Consider the following 27,721-nt stretch of genomic DNA (forward strand, 5'->3'; position numbering starts at 1 on the left):
AGGACCACAACCCCAGGAGGGGGAAGTGGAACTTAGCTGCCTAGTGCCCTACCAGGTCACTACTGGGATTGCCTCAGCGAGTGGTCAGGAGAACAGATGACACTAATTGTGGAGTATGCTTGGTCAGACGATGATTGTAAATCCAGGCTAGGCAGAGTGCAGCAGAGGTCGAGGTCACAAGCCAAAGGTCAGGGCAGGCGGATATCAGCGGTAATCGGGTACACAGGCCAAAGGTCAGGGCGGGCGGCAGACAGCGGGAATCCAGGAACAAGCCAGAGGTCAGGGCAGGCAGAGATCAGCGGTAGTCGGGGTCACAGGCCAAGGTCACAACAGGAAATCGAATCAGGATCAGCAATACAGGAACACGGTTCACCAATAGGCTAGCCAAACTGTCAGAACGAGCAGCACTGCAGCAAAGGGCAGTGCTGCTTATATAGTTGAAATTGGCGCCGAAATTAACGCCCTGCGCATGCGTGGGACGTGCGCAGTGCTCTGCGCATGCGCATGCGCACGCGCGCAGTGGCACACGCGCATGCGCGCGCAATACTTTGCGCGCATGCGCAACGCGCGCAACGCCGCGCGCCGCAACTGAACTGAACATAGGACAGCAAACGAGCCCCTGCGCGTGCGCACAAGGGAAGGCATCCTCGAATGTCGCGACCGGCCGCCATGGTGAGTGTGACAGCAGGTTCAGGATGGTGGGGTTTTTTTTTTTGTTAATTAATTAATTTATTTATTTATTTTTTTCCGGTTGGACTTGATGTTTCTAATGTTGGACTCTAATGTCATCATACCGGTAAGCTATTCCCCGCTCACTGCCGCTGGCTGCAATTTTGGAGGGAGGGGGAGTGCGGAAGGGGGAGCGCAAAAGGCGGGCCCCTAGGTGAGGGAGGGAGGGGGAAGCTTCCCCCCCTCCCTGCCGCTCTGTGTGCCCACTGCCCCCCTACCAAGCTGGGGGGGAACTTAGACCTGGCTGCCTACCTAACTGGGGACACCTGTGACCTGCCTACCTCAACTGGGGGGGGCCTCCAGGTGAGGGAGGGGGGCTCCAGGTGAGGGAGGGGGGAGGCTTCCCCCTCCCCGACGCTCTGTGCCCACTGCACTCCCTTCCAACATGGGGGCCCCCACTAACTGGGGACCTGCCTTTGTGGGGATATCTGCCGCCAATCTAATTGCATTTTGTGGGGACATCTGCCACCAATCTGATTGTATTTTGTTGGGAAATCTGCCGCCAATTTGATTGCATTTTGTGGGGATATCTGCCACCAATCTATTTGCATTTTGTGGGGAATCTGCCGCCAATCTGATTGCATTTTGTCGGAAAATCTGCTGCCATTTGACTACTTGATGAATTTTCATGAGGCATGTAACTACTTGCTTATTTCATCTAAAATGTATCTGGTCGGACCTAATCTCTGTGAATAACACTGCTACTTTTTTTTTTTTTTTTTTTAAAGTCTGCCCATGACTCATCATGACCACGCCCATGTTCCAGTGCGTGGTGACACTAATTTATTTTTATTTATTTTTGCTGCGCATGTGGACATATCCCTATTGGAGACTGTCCTCAGAAGTGCTTACAATCTATTCCCTACCATAAAATCATGCAAAATTTCTAGAGTACATGTGTATGTGAGCCCAAAATGGGGGGGGGGGAGAGGGGGAGAGGGGAGGCCCCAGGCTGAAACTTCCTTGGCGGTCCCTTAGTGTCCCAGTCCGACCCTGTCCTGGTGCGGAAGCTCAGGATACAGGGAGTAAGAGAAAATGTGTGTATCTGGATAGAGAACTGGTCAAGGGATAGAATGCAAAGAGAGGTGGTAAATGGAACATACTCAAAATGGGAAACTGTTAGCAGAGGGGTACTGCAGGGGTCAGTACTTAAGCTAATTATTTAAATTATTTAATAATGATTTAATAGACAGAATACTGAGTAAGGTAGCCATCTTTGAGGATGATACAAAATGATGCAGAATTATCAACTCTAAGACGGATAGTGGCATTTTACAACAAGATCTTGACAATATGGCCATAGGGCAAGGCAAGCACATGGCAGATGAAATTTTATGTTGATAAATGTAAAGTCATGCACCTTGGCTGTACTAATGGTAGATCACCATATAAATCACTTGTGAGGCCAAATCTGGAGTATGGGATACAGTTTTGGGCCCCACACTATAGAAAGAACATTGACCTTCTAGAACGGGTATAGAGACGGGCAACTAAACTAATTAGAGAGATGGAAGAGCTCACTTACGAAGAAAAGTTGGACAAACTGGGCTTATTAAGCTTGGAATAAAGGTGACTGAGAGGTGACCTGATTGATTAACATGTACAAATACATCAGAGGGCAATACAAAAGCTTGGTAAATGAGCTTTTTGTCCCTAGGGTTGTACAACGGACAAGAAGACATGGTCTGCTTATGAAGGAAAAATGTTTTTGCCATCAATTTAGAAAGGGGTTCTTCACAGTGATAGTGGTTAAAATCTGGAATATCTTACCTCAGGAATTAGGATATGGTGAACTCTATACACTATCTGCATTTAAAGAAGGCTTGGATGCTTTCCTTGCATTGAGGGGCATCCAAGGCTATAATTATTAGGTAATTTTCAGGAGAGTTGATCCAAGATTTATCTGACTTCCAGTTGGATTCGGAAAGGATTTTTTTCTCTTTTAAAGCTAATTGGCCCAGGCCTTGTAAAGATTTTTGCCTTCACCTGGATCAACTGGGACATGTGCAGGTTCAGGATGGTGTTTTTTTTTTTGTTAATTAATTAATTTATTTTTTCTTGTTGGACTTGATAGACGGATGTTTTTTTTTTCAACCAAAGTATGTAATAACAATTATCGTAAGAGAACAGAGGCGCCAACAGGATAAAAAAGGAGGTAATAAAAAAGGAGGTAATAAAAAATTTACTGGGAGGCAGTGGTGGACTTACCTCCGGAAAGCAGACTCAAAATACTGTCAGTAGCTCGTCAGAGGCGCTATTCGTGCTACTGACGAGCTACTGGCAGTATTTTGAGTCTGCTTTCCGGAGGTAAGTCCATCACTTCCTCCCAGCAAATTTTAAAATTTTTATTACCTTTTATCCTGCTGGCGCCTCTGTTCTCTTACGATAATACTGTGTCCACCCCTGGTGGAGGGGTGACCTACCCCTACTTTCCTGATCTACAGAGAGCGACATCTTAATCCTGAGTGAGGACAGGTCTAATCTCCTCACCTGCATCTACAGTGGTTGCCTAAGAGGTAACCCATGTTTGTGAGTATATTCATCTCACACTTACATTTATCCACGGTTTCCAATACATACTACACTATATTGGGCTCTCGGTGTTTCTTATTTATGTCATAACAAAATTATGTAATAGCAAAAACAGTACAGTACATTTTGTACATGACACTATTTGTATTATTATTATTATTATTTATTTATAAAGCGCCAACATATTCCGTGGCGCTGTACAGTGTAAGAAAACAAACAAGGGATACCTAATGATACAGACAATGATATACCGGTACATCAAATATGAACACTTATACACAATACAGCACTGCTGATTACAATTTGATTTAACATGATGACTAAAATGTATAAATGTCTAACAGAGTGCAAACAATTAAATTAATAACATTCCATGACACAAAAGGGTGAGAGCCCTGCCCTTGCGAGCTTACAATCTAAAGGAATGGGGTGGAAACAAGAGGTGGGGAAGTATACAGTATATGTACAGGCAGTGCGTAATTAGGTTATTTAGTGGGTGCATTGCCTAAGCTAGAGAATATGCTTGTCGGAAAAGGTGGGTTTTGAGGGAGCGTTTAAAGATTTCAAAGGTAGGAGAGTGGCGGATGTGCTGTGGAAGGGCATTCCAGAGGAGGGGTGAGGCACGTGAGAAGTCTTGTATAAGTGAATGTGAGGAGGTAATTGTAGAAGAGGATAAAAGAAGCTCGTGTGCAGATCTGAGATTGCGGTTGGGTTTGTATCTGGAAATTAGTGATGATATGTACCGGGGAGAGAGATTTTGGAGAGCTTTGTAGGTTAGGGTTAAGAGTTTGAACTGAATCCTCTCAATAATTGGTAGCCAGTGAAGAGCTTGACAGAGAGGAGCAGCAGAGGAAGAGCGAGAGGAGAGATGAATAAGTCGAGCAGCAGAGTTCAGTAAAGAATTGAGCGGTGCTAGTCTGTTAGTTAGTTGGAAGTCCACCAAGCAATATATTGCAATAGTCTAATCGAGATATAATAAGAGCATGAACTAACATTTTGGTTGTGTCATGGGAGAGAAAAGGTCGGATACGTGCTATGTTTTTGAGTTGGAGATGGCAGGAGCTGGTTAGGGAGTTAATGTGAGGAGTAAATGAGAGAGAAGAATCAAATATTACCCCTAAGCACCGTGCTTTGGGAACTGAAGTTATAGATGTGTTGTTAACATTTATTGTAATATCAGGCAAAGAGGTGGACAGGGATGGTGGAAAGACTATTAGTTCAGTTTTATTCATATTAAGTTTTAAGAAGCAAGAGGACATGAAAGAGGAAATAGCGGACAGGCAGTCGTGAACCCGTGTGAGGGGGGAGTTAAGGTCTGGGGCAGAGAGGTACAGTTGTGTATCATCTGCATATAGGTGGTATTTAAAACCAAATGGGTTGATTAAGTTACCAAGACCGTGCATGTAGATGGAGAAGAGGAAGGGACAGAGGACAGAGCCTTGAGGTACCCCTACAGACAAAGGATGTGAAGAGGAGGCCTGATCTGAATAAGAAACAGTGAAAGACCTTCCAGAGAGGTAGGAAGATATCCAGGAGAGAGCGAGGTCCTTTATTCCTATAGATGAAATGATCTGTAGGAGTAGAGTGGGGTCAACAGTGTCGAATGCTGATGACAGATCTAGAAGGATGAGTATGGAATAATAGTGTTTGGATTTAGCTGTGAGGAGATCATTAGCTACTTTGGTGAGGGCTGTTTCTGTGGAGTGGTTTGGCCGGACGCCAGACTGGAACTGATCAAGCAAAGAATTTGCAGATGAATACAGACTTAGTTCAGCATGAATGTGGCATTCAAGTAATTTAGATGCAAATGGGAGAAGTGACACTGGGCGGTAGTTAGCAAGTTCGGTGGGGTATGCCTGAGATGTTTGTAATTCAAGTGTTTGTAACTTAATTAGGGAACTATCTATATTTCACTATACTCAGTACACTACCTCTAAGGCCCTACAATGCATGAGTTTTAGCATACTGGTATGCGTATTTTAGCAAACATTGCAATGTGTGTGGTTTAACATGAGCGTTATTGCATAGCCTAGTAATTTTCTATAGTATGTGTGTGTTTCTGTGCACATTGTCCAGAAACCCAGGAGACAGTGCAGCAGTGTACATTTTAAAATTAAAACTTTTTAAAAGACCCTAAAATCCAGAAATAATCATATCAGGGAGGTTAATGTGCTGTATAATAGCAAAACAGAATACACATAGGCCCCTATCCACTTAACTTTTTTTCTGCATTTTCTCCCGGAAGATAATATTTCATCTTAGCTAAATATAATGTTTCAGCACCTAGCAAATACAAAAGTTCTAAAAAGTAGGTAAAAAAGTTAACAAAAACTTAATCCTAACTTAAAAAGGTATAAAACTTATTTTGAGTATTTTCTTGCATACTGGGAGCTTTGAAGGTATTTTCTTGGTAAGATTTTAAAATATCTACTTGGAGAAAAGTTAATCGGATATGGGCCATAATTTGAACAAGGCAATAAGTATTGTATTACTTATTTTCTAATAATAAGAGGGGAAAAAAGAGTAGCGATGAAAGAGAAGTTCAACACGGTTTGAGAAATAAATACTGTATGTCATTTTTTAACGATTTCTTGAAAGTCTGCATAATTGCAGGTGCTGGCATGGCATGTCATTTGCTGACATTTTATGCTAATAGATATCCTTCTTTCTCATTCCCTAAAGTAGAGATATGCAGTATAAAGCTGGAAGAGTGGAGCAGGGCTGGGCCGAGGCAGAAGCAAGTGAGGCTCCAGCCTCAGGGCACAGTGTAGGAGGGGGCGCACAACTCACTCAGCTATCATTTCCCTATTGTGTTTGAGGCAGAGAGAAATAAGAAAAGGGGTTACATGGCAGTGACTACAAGCCAGATAACTAGAGATTAAGGTGTTGGGAGCCCTGGGGCTCCTCTTAGTCTAATAGCAATCAGTGTGTGACAGCTGAGGTGGGAGGGGTGCACTTTGGTGTCTACACCTTGGGTGCTGGTGGATCTTGTCCCGGCTCTGGAGTGGAGTGGCAGACTGCACTAAACACAACACAGATGGATGCCTTGTTCAGGGCCAATGCTTTTGGGGACATATGATGAATGCGTACATCAAAAAAGGGCGTCGGGAAAAAAGGGCGCGTGGTGTAAACGATAAACAGTATTATCGTTTATAGAAATATTGTGTAGAATTTCGTTTACAAATAGTGTTTTAAGAATTTATAAATCACTAAATAATGTGTATGAGATCGGCAATTCTTAAAACATTAATCTTCCCTGTTTGTAAACTGAAACTTATATTTACGTTTGTTAAAAACCCTCCCTGTACCTATCCCTAAACCCTAGACCCCCTGTTGGTGCCTAAACCTAAGACCCCCCTATTGGTGCCTAAACCTAAGACCCCCCTGTTGGTGCCTAAACCTAAGACCCCCCAGTTGGTGCCTAAACCTAAGACCCCCTGTTGGTGCCTAAACCTAAGACCCCCCAGTTGGTGCCTAAACCTAAGACCCCCGTGTTGGTGCCTAAACCTAAGATCGCCCTGTTGGTACCTAAACCTAAGACCCCCCAGTTGGTGCCTAAACCTAAGACCCTCCTGGTGGTGCCTAAACCTAAGACCCCCTATGGATAATAATGTTTTACAGACATTAATAAATAAAAAAATGTAAATAAAAAAATGTAAATTATTTTTTTGGGGGGATAATAATGTTTTAGAAATGTTTTAGAAATAGTGATTTAGTATCTTTATAAACGTTATTCATCACAGGCTCATTTTGTAAAGTTAAATCATCACAAACATAGTTATAAATCCTTAAAAATCTCCGGGCGGCGTTTGTTAAAACGTTAATAATCTCCAGCGCCTTTTTTTCCCTGTTCGGCACCCATTAAACAATATTTATAATGGGAGTGAATGGGGCGCCCTTTTTGTCCACTTGTCTCATGCGCCCAAATCTCCTGCTTCCGTGATGAACACCTAATGATATTGTGTGACTGTGGGGGGGGGGGGGGGGGGGCCTGGCCCGAGGGTAGGCCATCTGCTGTGTGTGTGCTAGGGGACCGCCACGTTACTTTTGCCCCAGGGCCCAATTGTAGCTAGAGCTGGACCTGGCCTTGTTCTTTATTAAGTACGGTAAGTATTATCAAGTGGATTTTGATGTGTTCTGGAGGAGGACAGTGTAGTATAGCAGCAGTAGAACGCCAGTCAAGGGACTAGTGTAAAAAAACGGGTTTCCTGTGCTGCCCACTAAGTGTAAGCAAAGGAAAATACTGCAGTGTCATAACCAGGACCAGAAGAATAGTCGGTAGAATGTAACTGGATTATTGACAGATACTGAATATATTAAAAAAAAAAAAAGATAGATAGAATTTTAGCCCCCTTTTTCCCCTAGTTGTATTTGGATGGCTACATACTGACAGAAGCAGATACCATCTTCAATATGTCCAGTGGTATCTGTGAAGTTGCAGGGGATTTTTTTGCTTACTAAGCAGCAAGCGTAATCAGATGCATAATCAATAATAGCCGTGTCCCACATTTCTATAGCCAGTGTGCTGTCTTGACCAAATGTTTCTTGAAATGTCTGCATGCACTGGTGCAAAGATATGTAGACAAAGTGTAGCTGAGACTTAGATGAACAGCCAACTAGAACAGACTTTGTATATAAAATAAGGTTTGCTTGGCCAACCCTCTTCATCATTTGTGGCATGAGTTTTTCATACTCCCTGCAATTCCAGCTCAATGTATAAATACACACAGTTGGTATCAAAATTACACCCACAATTCCAATAGGCAAAAATACTAATGGTTCGTAATCCCCATTCATAAATGTGCGAGATGATATAACACAACCAACAAAAAGGAATATAAAAAAAGAAATGCTAAAAATAAACATAAACACATCGAAAGCTTACAGAATGCGAAACGCATCACAGAATCACTAGTAGGAATATCATTAATGATGTCAATTACATCCTTATAAATCCCAGAGCCTCCCAGGACTGCTTTAAGTGAATCAGGCACAAGGCTAGAGGAAAAGACTGCAGGCTGCCAGTCTGCACTGTCGTCATTGATTGCAGACAAGCTTAGAAGGGATGTTCCATTGTGCAAAAATGATGGCTGATAATGGACTAAAGTAGAATGAGCCACCTGGCTGTTATTGCTCAGAAGAGCTTGGGACAGTTTATCAAGAAACTGTTCATCCTTCGCATCCAGATAAGTCAAATGACTAAGATGAAGAGGTATTAGACAGGGCTTCAGCATAATAGGAACAATGGCTTTATGCAGCATGCAGTCGTGGAATATTGAGAGATTGGCTTCAAACAGGCACCAACGACTTCTTACAAAATCTGGACTCAGGACCATGATGATCTTCTGGCTGCTCTGGATACACTCAACCATGTTTTCTATAATGGTCTTTCCTGGGACAAAGTGTCTCTCATGAAAGCAGATCTTCAGACTAGGAAATGTTTTTTCCAGTTTACCAATAAGTTCAGACACCCAAATTGAGTCCGCACTACTGTAGCTGATAAAGGCATGGTAGCTTATATGGTTACTCAGAGCGGGAACAGATGTTATGCTGCTCATAGTTCAATGATAATCGCCCCTCCTATTTCCTGGTAGCTTGTTTGGTGTGAACTATAGGAAAAATTACAAATCATAATAAGCATGCAATTTGATCAACTGAGAAAAAACACAAATGATTTAATTTATAGTAATACTTGAAAATCAAATGTTATGTTCTACCATACCTCACAGTGGGGCTGATTCATGAAGCTACACTGCTATAGCTATAGGAGCGCAAGCTACATGACAGCACCCCAAGCTAAATACCGGGAGGCATGCTACACGTGGTTGTGCAGTGTAGCGTGCCTTCCTTAGTTATGTCATTGCTTACATAGCAACGTGCGCTCCTTTAAATGCTGGCCGCTGCTGTGAGGTATCGCAACCATGATACTTCACTAGTGCACCTGCTTCTATGTTAATTAACATAGTAACTATGTTAAGCGATACTTTACACTATCGGCCCGCATTTAAAGGCGCAAATGTTGCTTTGTAAGCAAGCAATGCGTGTAACTAAGGAAAGCACGCTATGCTGCACGACCACGCGTAGAATGCCTCACTGTATTTAGCTTGCGGTGCTGGCATGTAACAGAACTTACTAATATACCTATCTTGGTCAACCATACTGGATGTCTCAAGCCAGCCATAGAGGCTTTGAAAGCCAAAGCCTGACAACATATCTATGCCATCAAAAAACAAGCAAACAAAAAAAAAACGGTACCATCTCAAACTGCTAGTAAAAATGAAAATCTGAAAATCTTTCACAGTGTCATAACCCCAATCCTACTTTACAGTAGGGCAGGATCATCCGCCAGGTAACTTGGGCAGGTGCCTAGGGTCTAGTCAGGGGTGAGCCTGGGGTGCCTGGCACCTGGGTGCAAGATTTTCTCTGGCGCCTATGGGAGTGGTTAAATTAACCACGCCCAACCACATAACCACACCCATGTCCTGCCTAATCACACCCACACCTTCCACCTCTTTACGCATGCATGTGATACCCCATTCCTACCCCTCTTCCATGGGCTTGCTCCTGGCTGGCTTTGGCTGCCTGCGAGTCTGCTAGTCTCTGGACTGACTCAGGCTGAGAGGCTCTGCGAGTGTGACGCAGTCACACACTGCGTATTTATGGCTTCCTGCGGGCACCCTACTCTCGCTCGCTGTTGTCGGCTCCTCCCCCCGCCAAGCCCAAGCGTGAGGTGGGCTGCCTGTATCTTTCCCGTTGCGCTGTGTTGCCAACCCTTCACGTTATTTTTTACTGACAAATACCTAAAAATTTACTGACACAAGATTATTTTTACTGACAAAATTTCCCCACTAAATGCACATAAGAGACAGCGTTTTACCAGTAAATGCACGTAATGACAGACAGCCTTTCATCAGTAAATGCACATAATGAGAGTCAGCTTTTCACCAGTAAATGCACATAATAAGAGACAGCTTTTCACCAGTAAATGCACATAATAAGAGACCGCTTTTAACCAGTAAATGCACATAATAAGAAACCGCTTTTCACCAGTAAATGCACATAATAAGAGACAGCTTTTCACCAGTAAATGCACATAATAAGAGACAGCTTTTCACCAGAAAATGCACATAATAAAAGACAGCTTTTCACCAGTAAATGCACATAATGACAAACAGCCAGTGTCCCCAGTATATGTAGCCAGCCTGGAAGCCCTTTAGGTAGCGAGTGACAGGGATCCCTTTAGGTAGTGAGTGACAGGGACCCCTTTAGGTAGTGAGTGACAGGGACCCCCTTTAGGTAGTGCGTGACAGGGACCCCTTTAGGTAGTGAGTGACAGGGACCCCCTTTAGGTAGTGAGTGACATGAAGCCGTTTAGGTAGTGAGTGACAGGGAGCCCTTTAGGTAGTGAGTGACAGGGACCCCTTTAGGTAGTGAGTGACAGGGACCCCTTTAGGTAGTGAGTGACAGGGACCCCTTTAGGTAGTGAGTGACAGTGACCCCTTTAGGTAGTGAGTGACAGGGAGCCCTTTAGATAGTGAGTGACAGGGACCCCTTTAGGCAGTGAGTGACAGGGACCCCTTTAGGTAGTGAGTGACAGGGACCCCTTTAGGTAGTGAGTGACAGGGACCCCTTTAGGCAGTGAGTGACAGGGACCCCTTTAGGCAGTGAGTGACAGGGACCCCTTTAGGCAGTGAGTGACAGGGACCCCCTTTGGGCAGTGAGAGACAGGGACCCCATTTAGGTAGTGAGTGACAGGGACCCTGTTTAGGTAGTGAGTGACAGTGACCCCCTTTATGCATTGAGTGACAGGGAACCTTTTTAGGCAGTGAGTGACAGGGAGCCCTTTAGGCAGTGAGTGACAGGGTGCCCTTTAAGCAGTGAGTGACAGGGACCCCGTTTAGGTAGTGAGTGACAGGGACCCCTTTAGGCAGTGAGTGACAGGGACCCCTTTAGGCAGTGAGTGACAGGTGCCCCCATTTAGGCAGTGAGTGACAGGGAACCCCTTTAGGCAGTGAGTGACAGGGACCCCTCCCCTCTAGCCGCCGCCGTTCCCCCTCACCTTGCAGTGTCAGACCTCAGGATCAGCGGGCGACCCGACCAGTAAGAGCGGGCGCCGGATGCACCCGCTCTATATGCGGAAGTGATGTCATTTTCGCATATCAGTGCAGTTTGCTAGGTCCTAGCGCCCGCACTATTGGTCGCCGTCTGATCGAGGTCTGACGCGGCTAGAGGGGGGGAGGGAGCGGCGGCCAGAGGGGGTGAGCGGCGGCCAGGCGGCGCCTGTCAGAGACAGGCGCCTGAGTGCAATGCATCCGCAGCACCCACCCAGGCGCGGCCCTGGGCCTAGTGGGTGTCAAGGGTCCCACCCACATTCTTTGACCTCTTTCCACTTCAGCTTACCAAAAAGGGGCCCCAAATCTACTGCCTTGCCATTACATCTTAATCCATCTCTGCTTTACAGCAGTGAGATGTGGGCCACATCATTTACCCGGATAACGCTAAAGCTGGTCTTTACATATTGCTCTTAAAACATCTTAGAATTCATCTAAGCCTCAGAGACAGACCAGGAATCGGCACATGCAGCAGAAGAGGTTGGCTGGTATAGGACCGTGAGAGCAGCCAGATCATTGCTGCCATGAGAAAAGATTACTATCTCACTTCTCCAGCTATACACTAGGGATGAGGGAGCACAGGTTTGCAAGAAGTGAAGCTGTGTGTGCAAGGTGGGGCCACAGCAGGGAGGGGCTGTATCACACCTGGAACACACATCTATTTAGCTTTTTTTATCTATTTTATTAACAATAAGGTTACATTTTAATTCTCTCTTTCTGAGAGTTTAATGGAAGTAGGAAGATAGATACAGTTGTTTATATCAGTGTATTTTCAGCTCAAGTTTGCATTTTATTTGTTTATGCAGCATAAATTTAGGCAACTAACATTTAATCTGAAAGGCAACAGCAGCCAACTAGTGTGCTATACATTAGTCACAGCTCTTTGCTGATCGCCGGCCAGCAAAGTGCTGTAATGGCTCCATGTGTTCCAGCCCTTATGCTGGGAATACACGATGCGTTTTTGCGTTCGTTTGTGCCGTCGTTTTCGCTTTCGATCGATTCTACTCTCGATTCACTGCTCGATTCTCCCCTCGATTCCTTATCTTTTCTTATCAATTACATTCACTTGAATGAGGAGAATCGAAACGAAAGTAGAATCGACCAGATCCAACAGGTTGGAATTTATCTATCGAACCCATCTATCTAAAGTAAAAACTTAACGTGTATTCCCAGCATTAGAGGAGATAGCGTAATTGGTTCAGTCCTTGCAAAATTACTACTGCTGATTTAAACGCATTTTGCCTTTAAAATTGCTGATAGGCTTCCCTGCAGACCATTTTAAAAGGCAGGTGCTGCATGGAAATGAGCTCTTATGCTGGGAATACATGGTGCGTTTTTTCAGTCGATTTTCCATTCAATCGATTTTCGATTTGTTTTTCCGCTCGATTTCCCGCTCGATTCTCTTATCTTTTCGTATCAATTTCCATTCACTTCTATGAGAAATAGAACGGTAAAATGATCGAAAGTAAGATCGGACATGTCGGAAATTATCTATCAAACTCTCTATCTGATGAAAAAACGAATCCTGTATCCATGCATGCATTAGCATTCTTTTTGTTATATGCGATTGAATTGATGCTGACATGCCCTAAAGTACCTGAGCTGTGGACTTCTGCAGATAAATACAGCTCCTAATGGATGGTGGCCAGAGAGGAGCTAATGTACTAGGTGCGTAGGCACCAGTGGCGGACATACGGCCATGCAGGTGCACGAGGGCCCCTCATATTCCGTTTCTTGAGGGGCCCAGATACAGAAAGGCTCTGGCTGGGTAAATCAGACGCTAGAGGTACAGCATCCAGGTCTACTCTGTCTCCTCTGTATGTCGCTCGCACTGCTTCCTGATTTAGTACAAGCGGCATACAGAGGAGACAGTGTGGACCTGGAGGCTGGACCTCTAGCGTCTGCTTTACCCCGCTGGAGCCTTGTTGTATCTGCCACTCTTCCGCCGCTCATAATAGGAGGGGGCCCCCACAGGTGAGGCAGTGAGGATGGGGGGGGCCCCTCACCCCCACTAGGCTATCTCTCTGCCTGCCCTCCCACCCAGCTACCTATCTGCCAACCTGGCTTCCTATCTGCCCATCCTTCCACTTGGCTACCTATCCGCCTAACCTCCCACCGGCTACTGACCTGCCTACCCTGCCACCCGGCTACCTATCTGCCTACCCTCCCTCCGGGCTACCTATCTGCCCACCCTGCCACCCCGCTACCTATCTGCCCACCCTTCCATCCGGCTACCTATCCGCCTACCCTCCCACCAGGCTACCTATCTGCCTACTCTCCCACCCGGCTACCTTTCTGCCTACCCTCCCATCTATCTGCCTACCCTCCCACGTGGCTATCCATCTGCCCATCCTCCCACCTCGCTACCTATCGCCTACCCTCCCATTTATCTGCCCACCCTCCCACCTGGCCATCTATCTGCCTACCCGCCCACCCGGCTACCCATCTGCCTATCCTCCCACCTGGCTACCTATCTGCCTACCCTCCCACCCGGCTATCTATCTGCCCACCTGGCTATCCATCTGTCCACCCTCCTACCTGGCTACCTGTTTGCCTGCCCTCCCATCTATCTGCCCACCCGGCTATCTGCCCACCCTCCCACCCAGATATCTATCTGTCCACCCTACCACCCAGCTATCTCTCTGCCCACCCAGCTATCTATCTGCCCTCCTTGCCACCCGGCTATCTATCTGCCCACTCTGCCACCCGGCTATCTATCTGCCTATCCAGCTATCTATCTGCCCACCCAGCTATCTATCTGCCCACCCTGCCACTCTGCTATCTATCTGCCCACCCTACCACCCGGGTATCTGCCCACCCCACCTCTCGGCTATCTATCCCCACCCGGCTATCTATCTGCCCACCTTGGCACTCGGCTATGTGCCCACACTGCCACCCGGCTATCTGTCTGCCCACACGGCTATCTATCTGCCCACTCGGCTCTCTATCTGCCCACTCTCCCACCCAGCTATCTATCTGCCCACTCTCTCACATGGCTATCTATCTGCCCACCCTGCCACCCGGCTATCTGCCCACCCGGCTATCTGTCTGCCCACCCAGCTATCTGTCTGCCTACCCTCCCACCCGGTTATCTATCTGCCCACCCTCCCCCCACCAGGCTCTCTATCTGAACTACCCCCCCCCCCAGGCTATCTATCTATCTGATCCCCCCCCCCCCAGACTATCTATTTGATCTGCCCACCCTCCCACCAGGCTATCTATCTATCTATGTATTTACCTGCCCACCCTTCCACTCCCACCAGGCTATTTATTTGCCCATCCCCACCAGGTAATCATCCAGCCACCCTCCCTACCTGGCAATTGTTTAGCCCACCCACCTTAAGTGTTCAGGCGCAGGGACAGACCGGAGGACATTGACCCGATCAAGCAAGCACCATGGTCAGTCGGTATCGGTAAGCACTGACATCTTCTACAGCACTTTACAGAGTACAGTCGTGCCACTGTCTGTCCTCAGAGGAGCTCACAATATAATCCTGCCATAGTCGTAGTCGAATGTCCCACCATTTTATGATGTATTTATATAGCACTGACATCTTCTGCAGCACTTTAAAGAGTACATAGTCGTGTCACTGACTGTCCTCCGAGGAACGTACAATCTAATCTCTGCTATATGAATAGTAAGTAGGACATCATTTTTTTTTTTAGGAGAGGGGGCTTCATTCAAAGTTTCCTGTTGATGTCCACTGTCAGTGAATTACTTATTGCTGCTAAGTGTACTTTTGGCCCTGCTCATGTCCCATTATTACCGCGCCCACTTTCCAGTGCACGGACAAGCCAATTTTTTGCCGCGGCACGTGCTGCAGGTCGCCTACCCCTGCGGTGGATCTAGCACTTGCATAGCACCTGCAAAAAAAAAATCTTGCAGCCACCCACTGTTTACAATCCACTGCCTTGTCTTCCCACTGCACCGCCTGCCTCCTAGCTCACTCACCCTCTGTACTGGGTTCCAGCCAGGTAGTCTAGATTGCACACTGCCACTGCAGCTTGCACCATCTTTGCCTAGATTCATTTGCATTTGCTCCAGTCAGCTCCACACTTCAGTCAGAAACATCTGATTTGCATGCTTGTTCAGGGTCTATGGCTAAATGTATAGAGGCAGAGAATCAGCAGCACAGCCGGGCAATGTGCATTGTTTAAAAGGAAATAAATATGTTGGCCTCCATATCCCTCTCACCTCAGGTGTGCTTTCAAGTATAAAAGACAGAGCCTGGCATATCATGCTCTGTCTTGATGCAGGATTGAGGTTAAGTTTTGCTTTTGTTCAGTAACCTGAATAATGCAGATGTTACATGTATGCATCAAAAATATTTCTGGGCCTCAGGGAAGGTTGCCAACTTGCCATAGACTGTATTGGTAAATATATGCAATGTGTAACCACACCCAATTTAGTTATGGCCACACCCACTTTTAGCTGCCTGTCAGGGGACCGCAATTGGTATTTTGCACAGGGTGTGTCAGCCACGGGTAGGTACTATATACTAAACTTGGCTAAGGTGGCTGGTGGGGAATGTCTCTTCAAAGAATCTAAAGCTTGCCTCATTGAAAGATTCGAAGCTCGCCTCATTGAAAGAGAATCTGTATTGTTAAAATCGCACAAAAGTAAACATACCAGTGTGTTAGGGGACATCTCCTATTACCCTCTGTCACAATTTCGCCGCTCCCCGCCGCATTAAAAGCAGTCAAAAACAGTTTTTAAAAGTTTGTTTATAAACAAACAAAATGTCCACCAAAACAGAAAGTAGATTGATGTACAATATGTCCACACATAGAAAATACATCCATACACAAGCAGGCTGTATACAGCTTTCCTTTTGAATCTCAAAAGATCATTTGTGTGTTTACCTTCTGTCCCCTTCTTCTCTCATGCACTGAACATTACAGACTTCCTGCAGACAGCTCTGCCTGTGTTTGTAATTCCTCAGTATGTGTCAGCCAGCTACTTTCACAGCCTAACAGAGGAGGATTTTTATCCAGCTCTCTTCTATCACTGATAAGATATTAGAGAAGCTGCTGGCTTATGTAAATAAAACACACACTGGAGTGTGCATAGAGGAACAGACCAGCAGGGAAGAGTTGGCAGCCTTCCAGACACAGGCCGACAAGTCTGACAGGGGAAAGATACATTGATTTATTACAGAGACCGTGATAGTGCAAAGTGCTGCAGTGAGCCAGAACAGATTAGAATAGGTTTAGGAACTTGTAGGATGGTAGAAAAAGCGTTGTAATTTTTGTTACAGAGTCACTTGAAAGATTCGAAGTGCTGGTTAGACTTAGCTGAGTGCCATTTTCCTCTTGTTAACCCACCTGAAGTATGCCACACTGTCACCAGGCAAGCCGATTGTGATTGTGTATGTACCACCTTAAGAGCAGTGGTCCTTGCATGTACAGTATATAAGGAAAATACCAATCATGGCCTAAGGTGTTAACAGCAAAATGTAACATTAAAATGCAAATCACATATTTTGATGCAAAAACCAATTTTTCAGTCCATCTGTACTTGAAGGTACCTACAGGCAGGCACAGAAAATAAATCATTACTGAAACTAGGGAAAATACCACATCTTGGGTTTGATTCACTAAATACCATGCCTTATCCGAATTAACACGCCTTATCCGAATTAACATGCTTTATCAGAGATAGCACTCCTTATCAGCGTTAACATGCCTTATCAAAGTTAACATGCCTTATCAGAGTAGCATAGCGAGCGTTACTAACTTTTGCCTGCTAATTGGCAATGACGAGAGCTCCACTCGTCCTGCCCTGGCTGAGCCCCTGCGGGTTCGTAGTGCTCGCTATGCTTCTCTGATAAGGCGTGTTATCTCTAATAAGGCGTGTTAACTCGGATAAGGCGTGTTAACTCGGATAAAGGGGCCCATACACTCAGCCGATTTTCTGGCCGACCGATCGCAAATCGGTTGGCAAATCGACCGATCGATGGCCGATTTCTATCGATTTCGATGGATTTCCATCGAACTGGCAGGGTGGAAAATTTAGGTCGATCTGATGAGATTGCTTATCAGTTTGCATTGGCCTTAATGGAAATCTGATGGCAAAAAAATGCCATCAGATTGAATTTCAATAGATTTCAAACTGAAATCTATTGCAATTCTATCCTGGTAAAAAATGTTCTAAAAACGCATCAGATAGATCATCAGATGCATTTCTTATCTAACTGCTGCCAATCTGACGAGTGTATGGGCACCTTAAGGCATGCTGATTGTCTTAATGAATCAAGCCTCTTGTGACTATCATCTCATGTCTATGGACGGATGCTATTATAACTGAATCAAAATGTATAAAGCAAAAAAACATTGGCAAAAAGTAGACATGCTCTGCTGATGGTTGATTCACTAAGATCAGCTCTGTGCTGTCGTTCTCCACAGTATAAATGTTCATTTTATGGTCCTTTATAAGGATACGGCGCTGGGGAAAATAGGGATATGTGCAGTTGAAGTGATGAAAAAATCACTGGGTAGAATGATATTTCTAACCAAGGTTTGAAGCACCAACATAAACTCCATTACCCTGGGAATCTGAGCTGATAACGAGTAATAAAACAGATTGTTTTTACGCAGCGTTAAGGTGGGTACACACATCAGATAAAAGTCTTTGGAAAATGAAAGATCACAGACCAATTTTACCCCCTTCCATGTAGTATGAGAGCCATACCTACACAGTCTAGTCTTTTGAGCTGAACTCCCCATCAGATAAAAATCTTTGCAAGATGATGTACACAAAGATGCTGTACACATGCAACAGATCAGTATCTGCAAAAGATCAGTTCCTGCAAAAAATCAGTTCCCGCAAAATGCATTCATAGTCTATGATATCTGCAGATCTCATACACACCTTGTTTAACAGACATTCATCTGCAGATCAGACCATTATCTGCAGATCTAAAATCCATCCTGTTGGATCTGATCTGCAGATGAATATCTGTTAAACAAGGTGTGTATGAGATGATCTGCAGATATCATAGACTGTGAATGCAATTTGCAGGAACTAATCTTTTGCAGAAACAGATCTTTTGCAGATACTGATCTGTTGCATGTGTACAGCTTCCTTGTTTTCAGCATTTTGCAAAGATTTTTATCTGATGGGGAGTTTAGCTCAATAGAATAGACTGTGTAGAGTATGGTTCTCATACTACATGGAAGTGGGTAAATTTGGTCTGTGATCTTTCATTTTCCAAAGACTTTAATCTGAGGTGTGTGCCCACCTTAAAGGCTCATACACACATCAGACTATAGTCTTTGGAAAATGAAAGATCACAGACCAATCTTACCACCCTTCATGTAGTATGAGAGTCTTCAGAGTCTTCAGCCTTCAGAGTCTTTTCTATGGAGCTGAACTCCCCATCAGAAAAAAATCTTTGCAAGATGCTGCACACACAGATGCTGTACAGACACAAAAGATCAGTATCTGCAAAAGACCTGTTTCTGCCAAAGATCCGTTCCTGCAAATTGCATTCTGTAACATATGCGGCTGCGGGCACGCAGGGTGTTTCCGCAGCCGCTTCGGTTCCCTATTCAGAGTCTTTTTCCGTCCCCTCGGCGTCTAGCACGGCAAGGACAGAATTGTCATTTGCACATAAGGTTTCTGTATCGCGCGGCCGCGCGCGTAGACGGGACCTTTATGCTGGGAGGAGGCGCGTCAGCTGACCCGCTGGTCGGCTGACGTCAGAGCGGACGTTCGCCGCTCAGGATTGGCTGATTGGAGTGGGCGTGGCTTGGAGGTGTCCTCTGCTTCTTAAGCCTACTCTGCTCACTCGCAACTTGTCTGCGGTTGCGAATACTTATGTGCTAGCGCTCAGACCTTAGACTAGTATCCGGTGTGCTTTGATCTGGTAGGAAACCAGGGATTTCACACAAGACTAGGAGATTGTTTACTGTATATTATTGTTATTCTGTGTATGACTCTGGCTAACCTCTGACTCTGCTAATTGCTATTCTTCTTTGTACTTCTGCCCATCTGATCTAGTTGCCGAATCCCTGCCTTAATACCTACTACTCTTTTGCCTTCTGACTCTGTACTGTATCTGCCTCTTAGTTGCCGAACCTAGCCTGTCTGACGCTCCGACTCACCAGTGGGCCCTCGCCACTGGTGAGGTATTCTAATAGTGCCCACTAGCTCCTCTGGTGAGGCTCAGCTAAACTAATCAGTTACTGTGTTCTAATAGTGCCCACCAGCTCCTTTGGTGAGGCTCAGCTAAACTAATCATCTACTGTATTCTATAAGTACCCACCAGCTCCTCTGGTGCGTACGAGAGAAAAAGCCGCGAGGAGAAATGGGCGCGAATCTACCCGTTAATATCAATTATCGGGTGCTGTAGTACCGTTGTTCTATATTGCGGTTATTGTTAATAATTGTATTAACGGTGGTGTGCTTAAATAGTACCGTAGTTCTATACTGCGGTTATTGTTAATTATCGTATTAATGGTTGTGTGCTCTTGGTAAATGTTGGCGTCGCTGCTGGTGCGGCTTTTAATGGGTTTTTTTTTCAAACTCCGGCTTTTTGTATTAAAGGTGGTTTGTGTTATTAATCTCATATCTTAATTATTGTTTCAAATCTACTACCGGTGTGCTCAGGGTATATTTTTTTGCATAGCCACATTTTATCGGATTCAGTAAATAGCCTTTGTATCATGGTGAAATCACCTGGAACGCACTGTGCGGCAGTAGATTTCAAACGATAAATTACATTTTAGTTTGATGTCAACAACCTGAATACGATAATTAACATGTAACATTGACACAAACTAGGACTAGTAATAGTTATTGGATTCGTTAAGCCGCAGATTGACAAAAATTATATTAGCTATCAACTGGAGCCGTGATAAAAGCTGGAACTACTATTTATTGGATAGTATAAATTTTTCTATCAACGTGATTTTGAAAAAAAAACCTTTAATACTATAATTTACTGCAAAACGGTAATTAACGCCACAGAGCTGACGGGATAAAAACGGTGCCTCATTCATTTGTATTTTAGAACGATATTTGTCAGTTCAGAATACCGCAAATGGATCTGTTAAAATTGTGTGCCGCCGCTAATGGATCCATTAAAATAGTGCGCCGCGCCAAAATTTAACTCCTTCGCCCCGATAACAGAATTAATACGATATATAACATTATGAATACTCGTTCCCAATAGTAACCGAAATTGTGGCCTCGAAGCCCCAGCTTGACTAAAACCACATATTCAAAATAAAAAAATCACTTATTTTCCATCACATTTGACTAATATGAATTACACCGCAATGAAACTAAAATAACACATATAACTTCACCGATCCGCAATCTTTTAAAAGCTATATCGGTAATAAGTTCCGGTGTGTATCAAACTAACTTGTTAATTATCGTAATAAAAATGTTTTGTGTACATTTAATGTTAATTATCATTATAACTCCAAAATGGTGGTGCTCCGTTTTTTTTTTATTTTGCTCAGCGCAAAAGTTAAATTGATGGGAGTATGACACACAGCATGTTCATTACGGTAATTACCAAGATATTGTGATACAGACCAGCACTTATTACCGATATAGCTTTAAAACCATTAAAAATGTCAGTTTCACCAAAACCACCTTTATTACGATAATTGACTAGCTAGTTTGATACAAACCAGCACTTATTACAATAATTGCCACAAACCAACACAAAGCTATATCGGTAATAACTGCTGGTTTGTTTCAAACTAACTTGATAATTATCGTAATAAAGATGGATTATGTCAAACGTAAGTTAATTATCGTTTCGAAGCTACTATTTGTGCTCTGGAGGTAAATTTTGGTAAAAATTATAGCTTTGAAATGATAATTAACTTAAGTTTGACGCAAACCATCTTTATTACGATAATGACCATGTTTAAATTGTGCGCTACACCAAAATTTACCTCCAGATAATTATCGTTTCAAAGCTATAGTGGTAATATGTGCTGGATTGTATCAAACTAACTTGGTCATTATCATAATAAAGGTAGTTTGTGTGGTTTGTGTGAAACTGACATTAATTATCGTTTCAAAGCTATATTGGTAATATTTGTGCTCTGGAAGGAACATTTTGGTAAAAATGATAGCTTTGAAATGATAATTAACTTAAGTTTGACACAAACCATCTTTATTACGATAATGACCATGTTTAAATTGTGCGCTGTGCCAAAATGTACCTCCAGATAATTATCATTTCAAAGCTATATCAGTAATATGTGCTGGATTATATCAAACTAACTTGGTCATTATCGTAATGAAGATAGTTTTTGTATTTTGTGTGAAACTGACATTAATTATCGTTTCAAAGCTATATTGGTAATAACATAATAATAATAATAAATTATAATAATTACGTTTGACACAAACCATCTTTATTACTATAATGAACAAATTTATATTGTGCGCTGCGCCAAAATTTACCTCCAGATAATTATCGTTTCAAAGTTACATCGGTAATAAGTACTGGTTTGTATCAAACTAACTTGGTCATTATCGTAATAAAGGTAGTTTGTGTGGTTTGTGTGAAACTGACATTAATTATCGTTTCAAAGCTATATTGGTAATAACATAATAATAATAATTAAGTTTGACACAAACCATCTTTATTACGATAATTACCAATTTAGTTTGACACAAACCAGCAGTTATTACCGATATAGCTTTGAAACAATAATTGTCAATTTCACACAAACCTCCTTTATTACGATAACTGACAAGTTAGTTTGATAAAACCGGTGCTTATTACAGATATATTGATAAAACGATAATTAAAGTCAGAGTCACACAAACCACCTTTATTACGATAATTGACACAGACCAACACTTGTAACCAATATTGTGGCCGAGAAACCAGTTTCACTAAAAAACAGTTTATAAGCCACAACCTAATTAACGTGAGTCCGCTATTTACAAGATACGTTTCAATTTTGCCCTGCGCCCAAAATGTATCTCGAGCTCACAAATAGTAACTTTGAAACAATTAACAAGTGAAACAAAGCCGCAAATTGAATATGGGAAGATGTGCACTTTGTTTAATAAAAACGTTGTAAGATCTGTTGGTTTCAGATTACCGCTAATGGATCTGTTAAAATTGTGCGCTGCGCCAAAATTTAACTCCTGCGCCCCGATAGCAACTTTAAAACGATAATTCACATGTTGTGAATAGTCGCGCCCATTTCTCCATGCGGCTTAATTGCCGTGTTCGCCTCTGGTGAGGTCTTGCAAAACGTATAATTACTGTGTTCTAATAAGTACCCACCAGCTCCTCTGGTGAGGTTTTGCTAACTTATTGTTACTGTGTTCTTATAAGTCCCCACCAGCTCTTCTGGTGAGGTCTTGCTAATCTTATTGTTACTGAGCTCTTATAGTGCCAACCAGCCCCTCTGGTAAGGCCCAGTCTATTGTTGCACCAAGCACTACACTTACCTTGCCAACTATACGTGTATTATTGGTGATACTGCAGATCACACATAATCAGACGTCTGTGTTGCTACACCGATCGTTACACATTCATAGTCTATGAGATCTGCAGATCATCATACACACCTTATTTAACTGACATTCATCTGCAGATGAGCCAATCATCTGCAGATCTGAAAATCCATCCTGGTGGATCTGATCTGCAGATGAATGTCTGTTAAACAAAGTGTGTATGATGATCTGCAGATATTATAGACTATGAATGCATTTTGCAGGAACGGATCTTTTGCAGAAACAGATCTTTTGCAGATACTTATTTTTTTAATGTCTACAGCATCTTTGTGTGCAGCATCTTACAAAGATTTCTGTCTTATGGGGAGTTCAGCTCCATAGAATAGACTGTGTAGGTATGACTCTCATACTACATGGAAGGGGGTAAAATTGGTCTGTGATCTATCATTTTCCAAAGACTATGGTCTGATGTGTGTATGAGCCCTAAGACTAGGACACAGTGGAGCATTGCAGTGCAGTTATAATGGCCCCATTGTCATGCGGCTTCCCGCACTGGAATGTACCACCTATGCGACGTTAACAGTGCAACGGGTGCAATGCGGTAAACAGCATGTGGCATCCAAACGTACACATTGCCACAAAAAGCATGTGTTAACAGTCACAAAGAAACATGCTTTTCATTGGCTGTATATTTCACTGTTTGTGATGCAACATGCAGATAACGTATGGTACGACTTTCCCATTCTGTTGCATTCCTGCTGTTACAGGGAAACGCAATGCCCACTGTGAACATAGCCTAAAGCAATCATTATTGTAATCTTTAATAAGCGAGTTTTATAAAAACTCAGGCTAAGTTCACAGTGGGACGTTACGTTGTGGTGCGATGTTAACGCTACATAGTTACATAGTTATTTGGGTTGAAAAAAGGCATACGTCCATCGAGTTCAACCAGAAAACAAAGTAGAACACCAGCCTGCTCCCTCACGCTGCGGTGCAAAATTACAATGCAACAAAAAAAGTTGTAATGCACATTACCGCTGTGTTAATGCCGCATACAGTAGGTACAGTGAAGCATAAAGGCAATAAAGTATGTTTCCCTGTATCTGTTAACATGTGCGGTTCAGAGGTAACGCACTGCAGCAGTGCATAACCATAACGTAACATTTACACCGCGACACTAACGTTGCACTGTGAACATCGCATAGACCAGGGGCGCCTGTTGCCATAGGCAATATAGGCAGCCGCTTGGGGCGGAGTCTAATCACAAGGCGCAGCTGCGGCCGCCTGCAGGTACTACATTTTATTTCTGTCCCCGAACCGCCCTTCTGTCAGCAGCGGCAGCCAGCATCCCTGTGATGATACACGTGAGTGCAGCATGCTACCGCACTCACGTCTCTCCCCTTCGCCCCCTGGAGCTGGCCGGCCAATAGACAGGGAGGAAGGCTCTGCTCCACGCCTCTCCTCCTCTAACCAGCCACAGACGCAGTGTTTACTGCGTGTAGCCGCGCCCCCTAACCCCGCCCACCTCCAGTCATGCCTGGAGTAACGTAGATGCCAGGCTGGATGTTGCTGACCTCTCTGGCCCCTTACTTTAGGAGATGGCCAGTCTGTGCCCCCTGCATACCCCGATGGACAGCAGAGCGGGGGAGAGAAGAGAGAGCGAGCCAGCTTCAGAGGGACAAGGAGGAAGGTCAGAAGCACTAGCGCAGCAGTGTTATCTGACAGGATGGACAGAGCTGTGTGAGGCAGCCCCCCCCCCTCTCCCCCTGACACAGGAGCAGAGACACAGACACACTGACTGAAGAAGAATTTGATTTGATTTGATTTGATTTGATTTGATTTGATTTGATTTGATTTGATTTGATTTGATTTGATTTGAAAACAGGTGCTGTAAAGTTTGTGTGTCTGGCTGCTCTGTGTGATTTCCCTGCTGGAATCTGTTCCCATACACTCCATCTCCCTCCCCCTCTCTCCCTCCCTCCTCTTGTATTCCCCAAGTGCTTCAATATGCCCCTTTCAAACAGGACCACCTGTGGTGAGACACATCTGTCTCTCACTCATTACATCTCCTCCATTTTCCAACATATCTCCCTCCTATCTACTTATTTTCTTTCCCACTCTCCCTTTCCTGCTGTACCCAGGGGTGCCTGTGAAACGCTGCCCACATTGCGATTAATTTCTGGTGAAACGCTGCGCTCATTACGATAATTTTCTGGTGAAAGATTGCTGTATTACGATTATTTTTTTGGTGAACGATTGCTGCATTACGATTATTTGCTGCATTACGATTATTTTATGGTGAAACATTGCTGCATTATGATTATTTTATGGTAAAACATTGCCACATTACGATAACTTTCTAGAGAAACATTGGCGCATTACGATTATTTTATGGTAAAACATTGCCACATTACGATAACTTTCTAGAGAAACATTGGCGCATTACGATTATTTTATGGTAAAACATTGCCACATTACGATGACTTTCTGGAGAAACATTGGCGCATTACGATTATTTTATGGTGAAACATTGGCGCATTACGATTATTTTCTGGTGAAACATTGGCGCATTACGATTATTTTATGGTAAAACATTGCCACATTACGATAACTTTCTGGAGAAACATTGGCGCATTACGATTATTTTCTGGTGAAACATTGGCGCATTACGATTATTTTCTGGTGAAACATTGGCGCATTACGATTATTTTCTGGTGAAACATTGGCGCATTACGATTATTTTCTGGTGCTAGATTGCTGCATTACGATTATTTTCTGGTGAAAGATTGCTGTATTACCATTATTTTTTTGGGTAAAAGATTGCTGCATTACGATTATTTTATGGGGAAACATTGCTGCGTTACGATTATTTTCTGGTGATAAATTGCTGCATTACGATTATTTTCTGGTGAAAGATTGCTGTATTACGATTATTTTATGGTAAGACAATGCTGCATTACGATTATTTGCTGCATTACGATTATTTTAGGGTGAAACATTGCTGCATTACGATTATTTTATGGTAAAACAATGCTGCATTACGATTATTTGCTGCATTACGATTATTTTAGGGTGAAACATTGCTGCATTACGATTATTTTATGGTAAAACAATGCTGCATTACGATTATTTGCTGCATTACGATTATTTTAGGGTGAAACATTGCTGCATTACGATTATTTTATGGTAAAACAATGGTGCATTTTGATTATTTTATGGTAAAACATTGCTGCATTACGATTATTTTCAGTGGTGGGGGGGGGGGGGGGGCGCCACAGGTTTTCTCGCCTGGAGTGACATAATGGCTAGAGGCGCCCCTGGCATAGACTTATCATTGCAGTATGGTAAGCAGTATTATAAGACTTTATAAAGACCATAACGTCCTACTGTGAACCTAGCTTCAACCATTTGAGATTTGGGTAAATTCATTTACTTTTCTGTCACTTTCATGTTTACCAGCACAATTTATAAAGTGAAAACAACAGAACATAAGCTTTGGTTTTTAGGCTTTTATGAGCTTTTTTCCCTTTCTGGCAGGTTTATATGATCTCCGCAATGGCCTGTGGTGTCTGCTGTGCCTTAGCTATCATTTCCTGTATTTGTCCAGCATCAACAGAGAATGTTTTGCAGATTGAACAGTCTCGCCTACAACTACTAGTATGAAGCAAATTTTATGCCTGCACCCGAGATTCAGTTTGAAACAGTAAACCACTTCATCATGCAAGTTTCGTTTCCTATTCAAATCTATTGTTTTTTTTTCAGCTCTCCGGACCAGTTTCACAATCTGTGCTCTCTAGCCTCACGTGACACCCCCACAGTGATATTTGTTATAGACAACATCTAGTATCCACTTATTGTCCAATCTCAGAATAAATTCCTTCACAGTCTAGCTTCACTGTAGTCCAGCTCACCTTTCACACAAGCTGACCTTGAAGAACAAATGGCCTCTTCAGGTTTGCTAAAGATTATCATCCAGACCAGAAAACGAAAGCAAAAGAAGAGCAAAATGTACTGAGCAGAAAGAACTGTTCTATATGAGGGTTGGGAAGAAAGCAGGAGGGGCAGAGCAGGAAAAACCAGTAAAGTGCCTCTGTTATTTTCTTTCTTCTGTAAATAACTCATTGTTTAGTAACGTAGAGGGGATGACGTTAGAAAAAACACAGAGCCACTAAGCTTGAAAAGGTGAATGAGAAAGAAATATACAGTACTCACAAAGATCGGCTGCAAAAAGGGGAAACCAACCATATGAAGCAGATGGAGAACTATGACCCATCCTCACTCAGATGTTCCAGCCAGGCGTAACTGGATGGAAGTTGGTCACACTCTTGAAAAAAAATCATTGGTAGTAGAAGTGGCCTATAGTCCAATAGCCCCTGAGGAGAGGGAGATAACACTGACACAACAAAGTACGAGAGACACCCCAATTTAATCTCATCCTTCACCTTCTTGTGTCTGTTTAGTGACCTATAGTTCATTATGTGAGTAAGACCAGAAGAGAAATTTGAGCACACACAAATTTGTGCTGTACAGCTACTCTGCTTACTTAACTAAATCTAAACCACAGACTCTGGTCCCTTTAAGCACCAGAGCCTTTTTCTTTTTACACTTCCTGATCACTGTGATTGGCTTACAGTGATCTGGAACGAGATAAAAACAAGGAACACCAAGAGCCCCAATAGTGTAATATGTACTGGTAAATCGTTACTAGATAGAGTAAATATTAATACTCACAAACCAGGGTTACCATTAGGCAACCACTGTAAAGGCAGGTGGGGAGATTTTCCTGACCCCACTCAGGAATAAGAAGTCGCTCTCTGTAGATGAGAAAAAAGGGGGTTCAACCCTCCACCCAGGGTGGACTCAATATTATGCAGGAGAACAGAGGCGCCAAAAGGATAAAAGGAAG

At 43.5% G+C, this 27,721-nt stretch overlaps 1 protein-coding gene across 1 annotated transcript in view; it reads right to left on the reverse strand.

Annotated features, from left to right (window-relative positions):
* The window catches only part of PRAP1 (proline rich acidic protein 1), a 290,117-nt gene extending 263,291 nt beyond the window's left edge, over positions 1–26,826 (reverse strand). Inside the window, exon 1 of the mRNA XM_068255343.1 lies at positions 26,727–26,826. The gene's annotated coding sequence lies outside the window, so the exon portion shown is untranslated. The remainder of the gene's footprint in view (positions 1–26,726) is intronic.
* Between the last annotated feature and the right edge of the window lie 895 nt (positions 26,827–27,721).

This window comes from Hyperolius riggenbachi, chromosome 10 (assembly GCF_040937935.1).
Source record: "Hyperolius riggenbachi isolate aHypRig1 chromosome 10, aHypRig1.pri, whole genome shotgun sequence".
In the NCBI taxonomy this organism is placed as follows: Eukaryota; Metazoa; Chordata; class Amphibia; order Anura; family Hyperoliidae; genus Hyperolius; species Hyperolius riggenbachi.